This window comes from Vidua macroura, chromosome Z, assembly GCF_024509145.1.
Source record: "Vidua macroura isolate BioBank_ID:100142 chromosome Z, ASM2450914v1, whole genome shotgun sequence".
NCBI classification, from domain to species: domain Eukaryota; kingdom Metazoa; phylum Chordata; class Aves; order Passeriformes; family Viduidae; genus Vidua; species Vidua macroura.
Window position 1 is genome coordinate 15,954,046 of NC_071611.1, and position 16,890 is coordinate 15,970,935.

At 39.0% G+C, this 16,890-nt stretch overlaps 1 protein-coding gene and 1 long non-coding RNA gene across 5 annotated transcripts in view; one reads left to right on the forward strand and one right to left on the reverse strand.

Annotated features, from left to right (window-relative positions):
- Positions 1-7,090: 7,090 nt before the first annotated feature.
- On the reverse strand, positions 7,091-16,890 carry LOC128821676 (uncharacterized). Of its 3 annotated transcripts, none has more exons than XR_008441204.1 (3): positions 16,788-16,890; positions 14,608-14,685; positions 7,091-7,288 (listed from the first exon to the last, which is right to left on the reverse strand). It is a non-coding gene; the product is annotated as an uncharacterized LOC128821676 (long non-coding RNA). The 3 variants fall into 3 exon arrangements; XR_008441203.1 differs by lacking the exon at positions 16,788-16,890 and adding an exon at positions 16,322-16,410; XR_008441205.1 differs by lacking the exon at positions 16,788-16,890 and adding an exon at positions 16,311-16,395.
- The window catches only part of PIP5K1B (phosphatidylinositol-4-phosphate 5-kinase type 1 beta), a 99,802-nt gene continuing 99,403 nt past the window's right edge, over positions 16,492-16,890 (forward strand). The window contains exon 1 of one of the 2 annotated variants that reach the window (XM_054002862.1): positions 16,492-16,575. The gene's annotated coding sequence lies outside the window, so the exon portion shown is untranslated. Of the gene's footprint in view, positions 16,576-16,704; positions 16,791-16,890 lie in introns of those variants that run through there. The other variant, XM_054002861.1, reaches the window with a different exon arrangement.

A 16,890-nucleotide genomic window follows, 5' to 3' on the forward strand; every position in this document is an offset into this window, starting at 1 on the left:
CCAAATCTATAAAACAAACCACTCCCTCCAAAAAAAATTCCAAATCCCCTATTCATCCCAGGTGTACAAACACTGCAAAGTGAAATGTATCACTGCTTTGAAAATTTCTGCCCTTTTCTGTTGTAAACACCTGCAACACCAACAGATTAAAAGACTGACTCCCAATAACACAGAGCAGTTTCAGTGTGCTGAAGGGAGAGCTGCCCACAAGAACAGTGTCATGGCAACTGGAAATCTGCCTCCTCCTATAAAGCCTGGAGGTGAGACAGGGAGGGGGGAGTTGTGATGGGACTCTGCAGAAGACGAGGAGAAGCAGCAGCACCTGGGAACATCTGTGCAGGGCCATGACACTTGCAGACACGCATCTAATGGTCTCACTGTCTGTGGAACTCTGCATTAGAAAAAACTACAGGATCCCTGTCTTCATTTCCCAGCTGATGGGATTATTATGGGGATGATGGTAATAGTCCTGTTTTGACTTTAAATTGGAATTTTAGGGAGCACATTTAAACATTCAGATATTCACACCTTACCACTGAGAATTTAGCTTGATGGCCTCATAAGAATACATAACTGTGTATTATTATGTTCAGGCAGCTAGACTACATGAGTATTATTTCAGAAATGTTGCCTCCAAACAGATGAATACTTCAAAATTATTCAAAACTATGTCACTCTACCACTCTACCATCATAGCCTTTGATGATTAGTTGCACCTGATGACTGGCATAATAGTTTATTGCTTTTCCAGAAGACATAAGGTTATGCTTATATTGAGAGTAAAAGTGGATTTTTCCTCTGCTCATTTCCCTGATATGCTTACTTTCTTTCTTAGGAAAATGATGCTGTCCTCTCTGCCAAAGCTTTGCTCTCCCAGTAAAGCTGCTGGTCTCCTTTGTGATATTCAGCCCCCTACTTATTAATACTTGAAAATTGTGGAATTAATTGGAAAATGAAAGTTACCCAGTTCCTACTTTACCTGAAAAAAGATGTTTCAGGAACACTATCTACTTTATGCCAATTGCACTTGCTGAACATTTGGGAAATGTAACATGACACTGGCTACCTTGAGCTGAGATGAGAATAGGGAGGGAAGAAATATAAACTTTGAGTATCTCAAGGCCGCCTTTATTTTCATAAATGTTTTCTGTTTTTTCCAAAGCAGGTAGGTTTCTCTAGGTACTCCCATGCACTTATGAAAAAAAAGGGTTTAAAGGCCACCTAAACGAAATCACAAAATCACAGAATCAACTAGGTTGGAAAGGACCTTAGAGATCATCAGATTCAACCTATGAAATGTGTTCTCTTTGTACTCTTCTTACATGCAGCTCAATGCCACCACAAGAAGAAATGGAGAAGAAAAAACCCACAGATTACAGCCCAGAGTAATTACCTTGGATACCAAAATACTGTGTTTTATAAGAAAACAATGTATCAATAAAATCATGGTAATTTTAGCCTCTTTTCATCCCTTTCACATGCTTCTCTAAATTATGAACGTGAGGTTATATCTGTATCTCAATGCATAGTACTGAAATTCCATTCTTATTAAAACCTCCTCAGTTTGAGATGAGTTCCTTTTGTTTATACCGGTAAGCAGAAGGAAAAAGAGGTTTTTTGATGTTCTATCCTCTGATGTGAGATATAACCTCCTTTTACTTTACTGGGAGTGCCACGACTTCATCAAACTGTAAAATCTGAGTTTTGCCTTTTTTTCCACAACCTCCAAAGTGTTTAGACTGGATTTGAACTTTGTGCAGGCTTTAAAGGGAGAGTGCCTCTTTAAGTTGGGTATTCTGGGAGATCTCCCTTGCTGTAAAAATGCAATTGGAATGAAACTCTCTCTGTATGAGGGAGGACATAACATCAGTATCATTGCAATTCTGGCTAATTATATAATCATACAGTTCTTACATGCAGACAAATCTTATACTGAATCAAAGTACCATTTTACATGTACAAGATGAGAGGGTTCAAGCCTTTAATCAGATTATTGGCAGCAATTATTCAAGCTTTTCTTGTTCCTTTTCCATTTTCTTAATTTAATTGCATCTCAAGCTACTGTGTTTGTCATATATGTGATCTAGCCATTCCGAAATAAAGGGTTTTTTTTTAATTTGTCATGTTAATTTGAGCTTAATAGTATCTGCCAAGTAGTAGAGATATGAAAAGTGGGCAGCTTCTCTGCAGCTGGGGAGTTATGGGATAATTAATGACAATATGCTATAAATAGTGACAACACTGCTTCTGCATTTTCTTTTTCTCTATCCTACCACTCTTTCTCTTCCTGTCTCTCAGTCTTTTCTTCTATTTCCATTTTCACTTTTCCTACTGGTATTTTTTTCTCTTATTTACCTAATCTTCCCTGTCAAATTCCCTTTTACTTATACAGTTCTGTCTAATATTTATAGCCAGTACCATAAAATGTGAGTTAATAAGGTAACAGAATAAAACTGAAACAAGACACATGGCTACTATCACTCTATTTTAAATAACTACTTGTGAAAAACTCTTCAACTTTCAAATTCTTTCTATAAGATGAAAAAGAAATAAAAAATCATGTGTATACAGTTTAAAATATGCTTAAGAGAGTTGCTTGTCAAAGGATTTGCCATATGTTGAGTCACTTTAGAGGTGGTCTGGGGGCCAAATTTCACATATGACTTGCAGATAGGTGATGGGAGCATATGATAGATAGAGAGCTGGGCTTCTTAAGGAATAAATGTGTGGTCTGAGCTCACTTCTTTAAACCCTTTAAAGACAAGAGTGGCTGTCTAAAGTTAGACACTTAATGAAGAGAGGATATAGCCCATCTTTCTTCCCAAAGGATTATTTAGACAATTTGTGCAGATGAGGACTTGGGCAAAAGTAAACTTGTTAGGAAGGAGATTGATGAGGGGATTTGACAAAGAGCCCGTTTTAGTGGTTGTGACACTGCATGTGACTTCACTGCAAAAGTGATTTTTTCTTTACAATTTCCTTTGAAAAGAAACTGTGCATTTAGCTTGAAGAGAAACTGAAGTTCTGCAAGAACAGTTACTGCATCTGGTAAATTCTTAATGTGTTTCCTGCTTGCCGTGTGTGCTTTTTCACTCCTACATTGACAGAGCCAATATGGGGATGATGCTCTTTCTAACCTTTCTAATTGTACTTACATGACATTTCTGCACTCTGAGTGCTCATATAAAGGCTATTCCCTGAAAGTGACTACTGATGTTGAATTATTTAGAAAGAACAATTGCAAGCATTATTCTGCTCCTTCAGTTGTGCAGCCTAAGCCTTATTAGCTGTTGCTCAATTAGAAATAATTTTGCAGAGACTAAAGACTATAGCAGTGTTTGCAAACATTCTCAGGGTTTTCTCAGTGCTAAATCCATATGTGCAAACTGCCTCATGTTTGTGTATATGGTCTTTCCTTATCCTGATTTTAAAAATAATCTCTCCCCAACATACACACATCCCTTTTCATGTGGAATTCTCTTGACCTCTTCCCTCTTAACACCAATGATCAGAAATCTTGGGAATGAGGTCATGGGTTTAGCAATTGGAATTAATTTCTTTCTGGCTCAGTAGCTCAAAAGCATCCCTAATAAATAACAGCTTTTGATTACTATGTGAATGGATGCTAGTCGTGCTTATTCTGATTCTTCCTATTATGATGCTGAGTGACAAACTCCCAATCCTTTGTTCAGTTTAAATTATCAATTCACTGCTCAGAATAACTAAGTCCTTGAGGGTGATACCTCTGTGCAAGGGTATACAGGTACACAGTACTCTGACTATTCAACATGCCATTTTTACCTGAATAAATAGATAATTCTACTTCTGGCTGTATAAAGCCAGTTAGTTCTAGACATCAAATAATAACAATTCAGGTTCACCATTTTTTTCTGAAATTATATAAAATGGAAACTTTGTGAGGGATTAAACAGCAGTCTTGTCCGTTTAGTTGTCAGTCTTATTTGATGACTAATATCATTCACAGAAGAGAATCAGGGATGGAAAGAAATGAATGTATACATTATAGTAATCAGTGCCCTTATTTCTGCATTCAAGACTTTCAGCTGTGACAAACTGTAATAAGGATATATGTTGGATTTTACATTTGAGTCTCTGGTTTGCCTTAAAGAGACAAAAAAACCCTTGGGAAAGATACTCAGCTACTATTAAGAAAAAAAAAAAAAAACAAAACACAAAACAAAACAAAACAAACAAAAAAAACCCCAAAAACCTAGATCAAGGTTATCATAACTTATGCTTGCTATATTTATATAATGGGTTGGGTATTTTCAGTGGCCTGAAAAATCCACAAGGAGAAAAATACACTTTTCAGTCCCTCCAAATCTTTATTTTTTAAAGTTATTTCTGTCTTGCAGTAAGTGCTGTTGCACATAAGATTGCACAAGCCATAATCCCTTAGACATTTGCTGAAAGACTTGAAACACACTGATTTTGTTGAGCCAGACTCTCAATGAATTTGTCAGTATGCCGAATGGGAACTGTCACCAAAAGCATTCTACCCACCAAATTGCTGACTCAAATGTGTCAGATTGCATTATAGGTATGCTAAAGTAATGTTTTATTTAACATGGCGATGCAATTCAAACACAGTCTGAAGAAGGGGATTTTACAAATTATTATAATAATTTCACAATCATTATGAAAATAAAATCACATAAGGTTGGAAGGGACCAAAGAGGGTCATCTGGTCTAACCTCCCTGCTCAAGCAGGGTCATCGCAGAGCACATGGCACAGGTTTGTGTCCAGACAGTTCATGAATATCCCTAGTGAGGGATCCTCCTGTTCCATCTGTTCCAGTGCTCTGTCACTGCACAGTTAAGAATTTCTTCCTCATGTTCAGGTGGAGCTCCCTGTGTGTCAGTTTGTGCCCGCTGCTTTTTGTTCTATTGCTTGGCACCACCGAGCAGAGCCTGGATCCATCCACTGACACCCTCCCTTCAGATACCCACAGACATTGATGAGGACCCCTCTCAGTCATCTCTTCTCAAGGCTGAGCAGGCCCAGCTCCCTCAGCCTTTCCTCCCAAGAGAGATGCTCCTGTCCCCCCATCATCTTTGTCACCCTCTGCTGGACCAGCTCCAGCAGCTCTGTGTCTCTCTTGTCCTGAGGAGCCCAGAACTGCACACAGCACTCCAGATGTGCCTCACCAGGGCTGAGCAGAGGGCCAGGATCACCTTCCCCAACCTGCTGGCAATGCTGTTCCCAATGCATCCCAGGACACCATTGGCCTTCTTGGCCCCCAGGACACGCTGCTGGCTCATGGATGGCTTGTTGTCCACAAATAACTAATAACTAATAAAGAGGTCAACAAAACAATCCAAAGCACTCAAGATGTTGCTTACTTCAGCAATTACTTTTGATCCTAAATGATCCTAAAGAAAAATGGTTATGCCAACATTCTGATCCTGTGTGGTTTTTTTAACCTTGAGTATTTACAGTAAGACTTTATTGACTTCCTATGCTAATGGACAATAATATATTAAGACCAAGGAATGACTAGTCTTCATCAAATAAACTTCCTAAACATGTGGGGGTTTTTTTGGTGGTGGCTTTTGTTTGTTTGTTTGTTTGGGTTTTGAGGGTTTTGTTTGTTTTTGATGTTTTGTTTTGGGTTTTGTTTGTTTGTTTGTTTTTGAGGGGGAGAATACTAACACATTTAATATTTACTACCTAGGTTCACAGTGGGAAAAATTTCATGATAACAAATACAGTTTATATAGCTTATTTTTGACCATCCATTTCATAGGAATAAATATCAGCTTATTGACTGCCAAACATGAAACCATCATAGCAACATGGGCATTGCTACCTTAAGAAACATAAACAGAAATTATAATTTGATATAAACTGAAAAGATCTCCTAAGAAACTGATGGTCTGAAATACACTGTAGCAAATTTGTAGATGACAAATAAGACTAGATTCCTGCTGCCTTTGGCAGTATGGAACTGAGAGGAAAATGTGTCATCCCATCTCTGAAAAAAACCAAAGAAACCGGACCTAGTATTTAAATGGTCAGAAATTTAAGAGGAAGTAAATTTGGAATTTCAGTTTATGGAAACACTGACCTGAAAAAAGTGTAATAACTTACTTCAGAACCCGCCCTTGTCCCCCAATTTCACATTCTGCTTTTCATCGCCTGGCAAATATCTTTCAGTTAACACACTGATAATCACTTACAAACATAAAGATTGAATTTACAGTAAGTAGTTTTCCTATGGATTTCACCTGGGACAGTTGGATATGCAATTTATTAATTAGAACACCACAACAGGGTGTTCTAATTAATCTGTTGTTAGGTATGTTAGCTGTTACTGCTCTATCTAATGTTTTTCATTAGAAAGTTAAGCAGCTCAAAAGTTCTCTACGTATCTGGGGACATGATCAACAATGCTAAAGAATCTAACCTAAGGTTAAGTACATCCCAAAAGTTTAAATGATCACTTTGGATAAATTGTCCTGTTTGCATGAACACCAAATCAGAGGAAGATGATGATCTATAACCCAAAAACCAAACAATTGTGACATCTTTTTATACACACACACACAAACACACACACACACACACACACACACACACACACACAGAGTATTACAAATTCAGCAATCCTGTGTATGGAAAGTTGTGCAATGTTGAGCTTTAGGTTATGATGTTTCACTGCAGGGTCTCCTTGTGTCTGGGAAAAACAGGCATGCTGTATCATTGCTACTTGACTTAACAGCTGTCCAGGCATGGAATTTTTCTTTTTGCATGAATTCAGATTTTACACAGTGCCAGGCATTTAGCAGCAGAAATTTTAAGATAAATTTTGTAAGTATTTTCTTAGGTGGAAGCTGAGAAACCCTTTTAAATAGAGAAAGTAAGAAGCATTTCTGCTTCTGGTTATTTTTATCCCTTTAAGAAAGAAAGTGAAATACTGACAGGAACTGTTTCCAAGTACAAAGTTCAAAGAAGGGAGTCACCATGAAAAAGTCCTTAGATATTTCCCATTTAGTCATTGTTACTGTTCCACCCACATAGCCAACATGGTATATGAAGTTTAAGTGAAATAAATAAACTTGAACACCCTTAATCTAACAGAGAATTTAATATTTCATAGAAGAAAAGTGGAGCAGGTTGACCAGAGAGGTGTAGAGTCTCCCTCACTGGAGATATTTAAGAACTGTCTGGACACAATCCAATGCCATGTGCTCTGGGATGCCCCTACTTGAGCAGGGAGGTCAGACCAGATGTCTCCCTGTGGTCTCTTCCAACATGACTGTGACTCTGTGAAAAATCAAAAGGTACATGAATCCATAAAGCTTAACTTTGAAAGACTATATTTCTACAAGTCAAAACAAAATCTGAAATACCCGGTCGCTGTTTATGGTTAAAAACAGCACTCAAGGGAAAGCTTTGGAGAATACAGGAATCAGCTGAAAAAATAATAAGCATTAAGGATAGAAAAAGAATCAAAATATAAATAATTGCAAAACCTGAAATACTGATGGCAAGTATGAAAAAAACCCAGTGATACAATATTGTCAAAGTTTTACGTAGATCTTTTGAAGTATTTCTACTGATAATTAATTCTTCAGTACTATGTATGTGGGAGTGCTAGTACAGTTTAGTTTTTAAAGATTTTTCTTCTGTTTGAAATGATTACAAAGATGAATCCATTTTCTATTTCATACAAGCAGTTACAGCTTAAGAGAGAAAGTTCAGGGGTATACAGGCACATATGATGAAAAGCCCAATATTATCCCAGACTCAGGAGCCACAGGTAATCTATTCAAGATTTTGGTGATTTATCCAAACAAGTAATACAGCTATGAGATCTGTACTTATATATAATCTAGAATTCAAGTGTCCTTGTCCCCATGCTTGTTCACTATAGGAATCTGACTTCACCTCAACAGAAAGGTACTTTTGGAACTAGTCATGTACAAAAGCTCTTTTATGAATTCAGGCTTCAGCAAAGTGGTAGCAGCTTAGGAGCAAAGTTTGGATTGATATTGATTATACAGGATTATTATAGTTAATAATAGATAATGACAATCATATTCCTCCTAAATGATCATAAATATTTTGTGATGTATTGCTGCCGTCCTATGCCTGGGGTTAGTGCTTATTTCCATAAGAAGTCCACAGCAATTAGTGGGGTTGTGAAACTATCTAGGTGACTGAAAGTCATCACATGTTAGTATGAAGCAGAAAATGGCCCTTTCTTTGCTAACAAACTCAGTGACAGTCACTTTACTAGAAAAGAGTTTCTGCAGTGAAAAAAACCTTTCTCTGAGGTATGCATGGATACCTTAATTCTCATTTGGCTGAGACTCTACATGTACTTACAGGATATACTGATTTGAAAGGCGAAAATCTGAGCAAAAAGACATTACCTACCACAACCAAGACAGTAGCAAGTGAGAATGCTGTTATTTTAGTTCTGTCTAGCAGAAGAAAGTCTAACACCTTGAACAAACCTATTGGTGAAAGAAACAGGGTTTCTGTTCCTTACAGATTTCTTCAAAATCTTTTGTCTCTTATTGTCTTGGCTGGTCTTTTCTCCCAGTGGTATAATTCACAGCAAATGAAGACAAGTTTTCTTTTAGTGAATTAAGAACTCAAATGAAGTTTGGAAAGCAAAAGCACTAACAAGGATGTGAGCCCAGCCTATTTTTTTTTTTTCAATAAATGGAGCAGGTTTCTAAATAGCCAGGTGATTTTAGGTGAAGGACATCCAATTTTTAGACATGCAGACCTAGTTACCGTTAATTTTTCCTGGCCGCTTCTTCAAATTCATCTTCAATTTTAGGCTACAGAGAGATTAATTGTAGTCATGAGTGTAAAAGAAACAAAAAATGAACTTTTCTCTACATTTCAATGTTTCTTTTCTATAAAAGTTGTTCATAAATAGCAATTGAATACCAATAAACAGTGATAACACAGAAAAGCTCAGCAGAAATGTTGAGTCTAAAATGATACCATTACCTACAGCAAGACTAATGGATTAAAGAGAAAAAATTCTTCTGACATAACTTAAACATAATCTAACATTCTAACATAATCATATTCCAGTGTTTTCAGGATATATCCCAATCAGAAGTATGATAAAAGCTAGCAATTATGTCACATATTCAACTCAGGAACATATAGTCAAAATTTTATCCATGGTTTATTGATGGCTTTAGCATAAAGACACATTTGCAGCATCTGAGTCCATTACCTTTGACAGTCTTCTGTTCAAACACCAAATTCTGAATGCACAGAGATCACCGAATAATAGAACAGTAGCAAGTAGGTTTTCCAGATGCACAGTTTCAATGGATGGAGTCAAAAGAAGATTCACACAGTCTGAAACAAATTCTCCTGAATATGCTGGATTTTAGCCAGAGGAGGAGAAGGAATTCTTACAAACCTGTTTCATGTCCCTCTGGTCTTGTCTGTTCTGTTATGCTTATTATTTTTTCTTTCTTTTGCGACTGGAAACAATTACTAAAATTTTTTTTAGCATTTCCACAGATTTAGAAGCAGTAGCTTGCTAACTGCAGATCATTTGCTTGATTGCTCACAAGGCCTAATGCAGCATCTCCTGCAGTGTTAGCAAAGTACAGTATGCCTAATTATCACAATTTACAGATAGTGCTGAGAGACATTGTATTTGGAACCCTACCTGTGTAGGATCACCCTTGGCCTGGGCTGATTCAGTTGCCTGTTAAACTCTGTTGTATCTGGTACCAGAGTTCCCTTTGGTGTATTTGCACAGCACCAACAGTGCTGGGCCACAGAGACAGAAGATAGCCTTAGTACAGGAATACAGCATACCAACATTTCCTCTCCAATATGATGATGTGATACAGCAATAGAAAGAGAAATACACTGCAACCCTGTTTCTGTGGAGCTGTAAAGGAATGTGTCTGGAACAAAAAAATCCATGTGGACTTGGTCTCTACCTCTGTCCAGCAGAGGATATGTCTCATGATTCAGAACTTCTGTTTAGCTAGGGAATAAAGCAATATTTTCTAGTCCTGGTACTAACTGATAAAGACCCACACTTCGAACATATTTCTGAAATAAGTGCAATAGAACTTGCATGTAATTGCAAAAACAATTTCGTGTTTTGAAACAGTAAGATAATTTACTGGTATCTGAGCAATCCACTTCTAAATACTCTTAGAAACAGAATTTTCTTCCTCTCTGCCATATATGTGAGCACAGCTTTACACACATGTGTATCTCAAGAGCAGGATTTTATCAGTAAAATGGCGCCAACACCCACTGAAAGTACACTGCATGTCATGGTTAAGTTCTCTGACATGAATCCTGGGTACATTTTTCTCTAAAGATTAGATATTCTTTAAACAGAAAAACTAAAACAGCACTGATAGACTAAAACAAAATTATTCACTATCAGAGGGGGTAGAATCCCAAGTATGGGAGAAAGCATCTTTCTGCATGGAAGATGTTGCACTGGCATTTGATTTCCCTGAAAGACAGTCTTGTTCTGTCAGATAGTAAACTGGAAGTTTTATACTTCATTTCCAGAGAAACTTGAAGAAGAGACATGCACTCAGACCACCATACTTCAATTCAGTACCTTTAGAGAAAACACAGCTTTGAGAGGAGAAAGCCACAAAAACCAGACAAAGTCTGCAGGGTGCATGCTACAGGCCAATACCTGCTTTTGGTTGGTTGTTTGGTTGTTTGGTTTGTGTCATAATACAATAGTCAAATTTAATGATGCAAACATATACTCTAAATTCCATTTTCCAGATTACTTCAGATATGAAGCAGAATTCTTATACTCCAAATAACGCAACTTATTGTAAATTAATGACTGTATAATTAGTGAACATGTAAAATTTTTATAAACGCAATCTCACTTTAAATCTGATGGTTTTTTATACAGGTTTTTTATATATCCATCTAAAATGATATTTCTACAGTCATTACATTGTTATTTTAAAGAGCATGAAAATAGACTAGTCAATAAAACATTCAGACAACATTTACTTTAACATTTTACTTATTTCTTCCCCTTCTCTAAACCAGTTTGCATCTATATAGACTAAGCAATGAAACTACCAGGAAATTAAGGCCTGGTTTAGAATTTCTCTGCTACTCTTATTCCACGGGAATTTCTAGTGATTAGATCACTTCGGGTGCATGCCCTGAGCTGGGAAACAGAACCGATGTTGTCTAGTTTTTGACAGCTAGGAGAGCTCAACATTCTCAGTTTTCAAGCAAACATGTAGCAAAACATAACTAATTACCTGTTGGAACTTTGTATGCTCTCATTTGTCAGTGCTGGAACTTTAACTTATGTAGATGCTTTTCTTTTTCACCTTCAGAAAGTTTTTACAACCTCTTTTGTCTTACATACAATTTCCTTTGTGGACCTGTCTTAGATTACGTAATATTCTTCAGGAAGACAGGAAATAATGGGAACACTCAGACTAGAAGTCCTGTCTGCAAGTGGTTAGCATGCTCTGCAACCTCACAGTTACAAGAAAATCGAAAAAATACAGTTTATTGCAGAACTGTTCATAAAGTTCATTAAGCACAAGTGCAGGGATATGCAGGTGGCTAAAAAGATGGAGTCACAGGAGAGGAATCCATAAATACTGAATCTAGTTGTAATATTAGTCCAACCAGAAGCTGAAGAAAGTGATTCAGGGAGGAAACCATTTCCCATCTTACAGAAAAGCACGCCTGTTCTGTTTAAAATAATAATGCCAACAGTACAAGGGTGATAATTTTGCTCAATGGAAGAGATCAGGATGATAGATTTGTCAACCCGTAAACAAAAGTTGTCTAAATGACTGTGGCTCATGTGAGTACCTGTATGAAGAGCTCTGATTTTTATAACAAAATTGACTGCCTAGTTCTGCTCAGTTATTTACATTGCTTGTGGAGTAAAAAAAAAAGCAAATTAAAAAGAAAACTGGGGGAAGGTAGGATGGCGTAAGCAATCAGTTCTTAGATACCAGAGATTCATTATCACCTGAAAGCAGTCATCAGAATTCTCAGTAATACCTATCAAATAAGGTGTGTTCTCTTAAAAGTGTTAAGGACCCTTTTAAAAGGCGTTGTGTCCTGCTTTGTTTTCAGCAAACAAAAAAATGCAGGCTTAATGTTGACATTCTAATATGACATAACTCACCTCTCCATGATAGTATGTAATAATATAAATCTGTAATTACTAGACAGAAAGGAGAAAATGTCCTTGGATATTCAGACAAATATAAGAAATGAATAAATTTTAATCCCCTGTAAAATGTATCCTTAATACACATACTCAATATTATTTTATTATATATGCTTTTTTTATATTCATAAGCTGATCAAATCAGCAGAAGTGGAAAACTATGTGGTTCTGGTTTTTAATATAAACTTGCTTGCTTGTGGTGAGAGAGAAACATAGTAAAGAAAATTGCTTATTTTAATTAAGAGAAGAAATAGAAGTCTTTATAGTTCTTTACATTTATAGGGGAAAAAAATCTCACCAAATTAACACATCACGGAACTGTCTGTCTTGAAACCACATGCTAAGTTTTACCTCCTGCATAAGACATATTATGGAGAGAGACTGTGAAACAAAAGGTTTCATTACCCACTGCTACTCAGAAGACTCTAAAAGCAGCTCGTACTGCATTTGCAGATTTCTAGAAATTGTTTCTGAATTTTATTTTTTTTTTAAACTGAAGAAAATAGATCTCCGTAAGTGTAACTTTACAACTTTCCTTCAAAAATTGGTCCATGGCTTACTGCATATGTAAAACCAAAGGAAAGTAAAAATGAAATTAATAATGTGGGCCTAAAATATTATCTGTGTGTATGCTGGACTCTGTACTCTGAACTTCTGCAGTTAGTAGCTCGGATCAGCACTGGTTCATGGATTGCAAGACAAAACAATTACTTGGATTATTTGATTTCACTCCGCTGGTAGAGACAACTAGAACTCTAGGATCCTGCAGTGACTGAGCATTCTGTACTGCCATCCTTATGCAAAAGTGTTGACAAAGAGAAAATGCAAGAAAAATGTTAAATATTCTGTATCAGCAAAATGATCCAGCTGCAACTACTGATGGTTTCATCAAAATTCATCCAGTGGAGCTGTGCATCACTGGCTTTCCTGGTAGCATAAACTTGTTCTGGCTTAGACATGACATACAATTAGGCTTCTCCCCACACCATCAAGAACATAAGTTGTGCAGGTAAAGTAAAAAACTCATCAGCATAAAGTTAATTCCTATAAATTGTCTGAAAGAGTCTCAACCAGAAAAACATGTTTATACCAGATCATCACTCTGCCACAGCGTTTTTGATCTGGAACCATGAGTCTTAAAACTGACTTCAGTATATTGTTAATACATGTCTTCAGTCACACATATGTAAAAGTATATAATAGTACTTTTCCCATCTCAGATATTTTTTGAATAAATACATTGCTATGGAATGTCATAAATGTCCTCTATATAAACATCATCATCAATCCCATTGAACAGTGATTATACAAAGAAGAAAAATATGTTGACTACCCCCAAAGCTCCAGATTTTCTGCAATTACCTCACTAGCTTGTATGCTATAAGCAGCATAACATGGAATTGAGTATGGAGTTTTGGCTGGAGAAAGGATAATGTTCTTTACAGTAGTTAGATTTGTGCTGGAAACAAGTGTTTATAACTCAGGGATGTTTCTGTTACAGTGGAGCACTGCTTAGACAGCATCAAAGCCTTTATTGCTACTCAAGGGACTCCACCAACAAGGTGCACAAGAAGCTAGGAGAGGACACAATTGGGACCACTGACCCAAGGGATTAAATATACCATGGTGTCATGCTTGGCATATAAAGCTGGGGGAAGAAGGGGGAAGGACCTGGGATGTTGACTGTGATGGTGTTTGTCTTCCCAAGTCAATGTTACATCTGATTGAGCCCTGTTTTTCTGGGATGGTTTAACACTTGCCTGCCCATGGGAAATTAGTGCATTTCTTGTCTTGCTTTGCTTGCATGCATGGCTTTACCTATTAAACTGTCTTTATCTCAGCTCATGAGTATTCTTACTTTTTTTTTTCTGGTTCCTCCCCACTCTCACTCCAAGGAACAGTGAATGAATGGAACTTGGTTGCCAGCTGGACATAAACCATGACAAGGGCAATCTACTAAAATGATAATTGCAGAAAATTAGATTGCAACAAGCAATCTAGTACCACAACTAGTGGAAACTCCTGTCCCATCTGTCTAGTTTTCATACACCTGCACATAGCTGGTGGACCCCAGAACGCTACGAAGAGACCCTGGAAGTGTGAGGAGAAAAACGTGGTAATTGAGATTCATAACTAGTCATTTACTGAGAGCTTACTTATATCATAGCACTGTTACAGAGTATATGCAGGAGTGAAAAAAAAAAACAAACCTGTTTGGTTCAGCACCTAGAGGAAAGAAGAAATTTTCTCTTACTTTAGGATGCTTTTTTAAAAGTAGAGTAGTCAGAGGTTCTGCCCACTCTTGGAAGAGGGCCTGGGACTTGGTATTGCCTGCTCATCATATATAACCAGTGTCACCACTATCTGCAGTTCTTAAAACTTCTTTTGCAAGACTTACCTTTGTCCTACCTTTGTAAGACAGTTTAGTTCTGCCCACCGAGTTGAAATATAACATGAAGAAGTTCACTTTAAAAATCTGAAAAGAAATTTTGAGAAGACCTGATATTATTCTCACCTTCCATTTTTTTATCTTGAAAATACTCATAAAACCAGAAGCTAGCTGAAGCTGCAGATTCTGAATACATTAAAAAAAAAAATGCCATCCACTCTAAAGATTCAGAGCTGAGCCAGATGGCACATCTGACTGCCGTGTATATGAGCCACTGTACTCCTACTGTTGTGAAAAGCAGAAACTGAAGCATCAGTAGATGAAGCTAGTTTACCAGGAATCTCTCTTGCAGATCTGACCTAGGGCAGCCACTGTCTCTAAGTGGTGCTACTATTGCACATAGGTTTGAGTAAACATGTGATGAAGTTGTTTTATAAATATCATGGAAGATAAAAAAATGAGTGAAGTAAGGACCTTGAACAAAAAAAAAAAAAAAAAAAAAAAAAAAAAAAAAAAAAAAAAAAAAGAAATATGGAAGCAGAACATCAGAACATTGAAATGCTGTTATTTCTTCTCTTTAACACACATAGGCACACAATAGTTCCTTCTGCACTTGGAATTCAATGTGCATGAGTCAGCCTGTCCGATATCAGCAATTACAGCTACAAATGTAGAGCTATTATGGTCTCACGTTGTGTAGCTTGGGAGTAGTCTATTCTACCAGGAACAAAAAGGTCTTGAGCAGCTTAAGGTTCTTAACCATTCTTAAGCAGCAAGTAGGCAATCAGCTGTGCAGCTTTGCCTCACACAGCAAGAATTCAGCTCCAGCACTCTGCTCCCTGAGAAGAGCCCAGGGCCCTGTAGGAGTGACATTCTCTTGCATGCAGCAGTACTGCAGATGAAGTCCCAGTTAACCTCCCATTTTCATCAGCAGGAAATCTTAGCACATTTTTTCTCACAGCTTCCTTTCCACAGTCATTAATTTACACTGATTTATAGCCTTCCTCACTGTCCTCCTCCTCTATTCTTCCCCCTCAATTTTTTCCTGAGGCCCGAAAAACTTAAACATGGAAAGTACACGTTGGGGGAATTAACAATCTGGATTTTTTGCCTTCTCAGCATGGATGGGAATGATCAGGTGGATGATGCCAGTGGTCCTGCTCAGGTTGCATGTCTGCTGGTGGCTGGCCCAGAAAGCAGTTTTATGTGAGAAACAAGAGTTCGAAGCTCGTATGTGACAAATGAAGAGAAATAAAATAGGAGGCAAGGAAGGTGACCTTGTCCTCTGATCCTGACCTCTCGTCCAGACCAAAAGGCTCAGCCCTGAACAGGGGTTGAGAACAGGGGCTAAGACAGGCTGAGAAAGCTGGAGCTGTTCCACCTGAAGGAGAGAAGGTTGCATGGAGAGCTCATAGTAACCTTCCAGTATCTGAAGGGGGCCTACAGGGAAGCCAGAGATGAACTCTTGGTCATGAAGAGAGAGATAAGATGAAGAGTAATGGGTACAAATTGAAAGATAGGAAACTTAGTTAGGAAGAAATGTCTGAGTGAGCAGTGGAGCCAGAGCCCTCTATCACAAACGAGCCAAAAGGTGCCGTGACTCTTGGTGCACCACCACGGCCTCGCACGGCCTCAGAGCGGCACGCAGCCCTGCACAGCCCCTCGCAGACGCGTCTCCTGCGGACCTGGCACCACCAAGCCCAGCTGCTCACCCGGCCCGTACCGCAAAGAAGCTCCAAGGGCGCCCTCATCCGCAGCGCGAGGGGAAGCGGCCGGGGTACGGGAGGGGCCGCGGGGCCGGGCGGGGAGGGCTGGCCGGGCGCCCACCGAGCGGTCCCGCCGCCTCACCCCGGGACGGATGGGAGGAAGGAGCTGCTGGCGGGAGGAGCCATCCCGCGGCACCGCCTCCCGCCGTCATCTGCCACTGGAGGTGAGGGAGCGCGGTGCAGTGCCGGCCGGGAGCGCCGGGGGCGACAGGTTGGTTCCCCTCTCCGGCCTCGGGGTGCTCGGCGGGGCGCAGGCGGCGAGGGGCCGCCCCGCAGGAGCGGTCCCTGTCCCGGTCCGGCCGCAGGCAGCGCGGAGCTTGCCCTGCCCTGCGCTGCCCTGCCCTGCCCTGCCCTGCCCCGCCGTGTATCCCTTGCTGCGGACGGGCGGGCGCGGCGTGCCCGGGGACTGCGGCGTGGGCTCACCGGGTTGGTCTGATTATGTTTTTATTGCTGTTCCGTTCGGCCTCAGGGAGAAGGGCTGGGGGAGGAAGGCGGGCGGCGCACGGCGGAGGCCGGCGGGGCCCCC